This window comes from Haemaphysalis longicornis, unplaced genomic scaffold (genome assembly GCF_048455015.1).
Source record: "Haemaphysalis longicornis isolate Haplotype H1 unplaced genomic scaffold, Haemaphysalis longicornis Haplotype H1 scaffold_6, whole genome shotgun sequence".
NCBI classification, from domain to species: Eukaryota; Metazoa; Arthropoda; class Arachnida; order Ixodida; family Ixodidae; genus Haemaphysalis; species Haemaphysalis longicornis.
This window is the reverse complement of record NW_027526407.1, coordinates 125,721,047-125,722,365: the sequence shown is the minus strand read 5'-3', so window position 1 is coordinate 125,722,365 and position 1,319 is coordinate 125,721,047. Positions and strand designations below refer to the sequence as shown.

Sequence of the window (1,319 nt, the reverse complement as noted above, 5' to 3'; positions counted from 1 at the left end):
TTGTTTCGTTTACTTGAAGTGGCCGTACCGTCACACACGTGAAATTCTCCCCCCAAGGAGGGTTGCTGGAGTACGTTGACTTAACAAGGTGATATACGGTGGTGGTATTTTGGTTAAGGGTCTGGAAATAACAATGAAACCAAACACAAAGACACAAAGATTTAATCCTGCTGACCAACATGTTTACTACCAATGCAATGTTTAGGCTTTTCAGACGATGTCGCTCACTGGCTACCCATTTCTCACAGAAGTATACAGCATACATGATATACAGTGTTTTGAAAATGAATGATGTTTATTTATTTTAAAACAGGTATAACAGCAATTCAAAATGATGGTGCTGTGTTTAGTGCATAAACGATTAAGAAGGAGAACGAAAAAATTCTTAGAACGGGAATTTTCTTAGGAATATCGAGTAAGAAGATGAAGAAGGCGCACGTAAACATTTCTTCTGCAGGTAAAAGTATAAAGTAATATCAATCATTAGCCAACTCCCCTAACCTCGAGGACAATTTTAAAGCGAAACACCTACCATTTCGCCATCGGCACTTCCTTCTTTCACATGTCATAAGAGGACAACTGTTATAGGCAACATATTGTTTCTAAGAAATTCAGCGGAAAGAATTGCTTTGGCTCGCAGTGAAACAAATAATTTGAAGGCAAGATTGCCGAATTCTTTCAAATATGAATTGTACATCTCAGCACATAGGCTTCTGAGGAAGAATTTTATATACTACCCTCTAATCCCTGGTTATACTTGATGCTGCCATATCTTGCATTTAGGCAAGTAATATATAAAAATATATATATATATATATATATATATACAGCAAGATAGGTCAGCAGTCTACGACGCCAAAGGAGGCATAGGGGTGTGGTTAGGCTCTTTTCTTTTTTACTACGGTTAATGAAGTGAACATTTTTTTTAAAATATAGAGAAGAAAGAAAGAAAAACACGCGCCCAGAGTGGGAACCGAACCCACGCCTTTCGATTACATGTCGAATGCCTTACCAATTCGGCTATCTGGGCGACTGTTTTCTCCTTCACTTTCTGGGCTATTTATATTTACTAGGAGTGTATCTGACACTTGAGGGTGGTAGCCAGCGCCACTCTGACTACACGGGGAGAAGGGGACCTTATTTTCAACCCCCGGGGCGTGACTCCAACGTCTACAGCCTGTCATGAGCGGGTAACTGGTGGGAAACCCTCTTATGCTACCTAGGCATCACGGCTGCCAGAACCGAGACCCTCGCTAGGCTTTCGCAGAATAATATAGTAAGGAAATGAGAGGCTCGTTGAGAAAACAGAGAAAGATAGG

At 40.6% G+C, this 1,319-nt stretch overlaps 1 non-coding gene across 1 annotated transcript; it reads right to left on the bottom strand.

Annotated features, from left to right (window-relative positions):
• Positions 1-958: 958 nt before the first annotated feature.
• On the bottom strand, positions 959-1,030 carry Trnat-ugu (transfer RNA threonine (anticodon UGU)). The gene has a single exon. It is a non-coding gene; the product is annotated as a tRNA-Thr (tRNA).
• Positions 1,031-1,319: the final 289 nt, after the last annotated feature.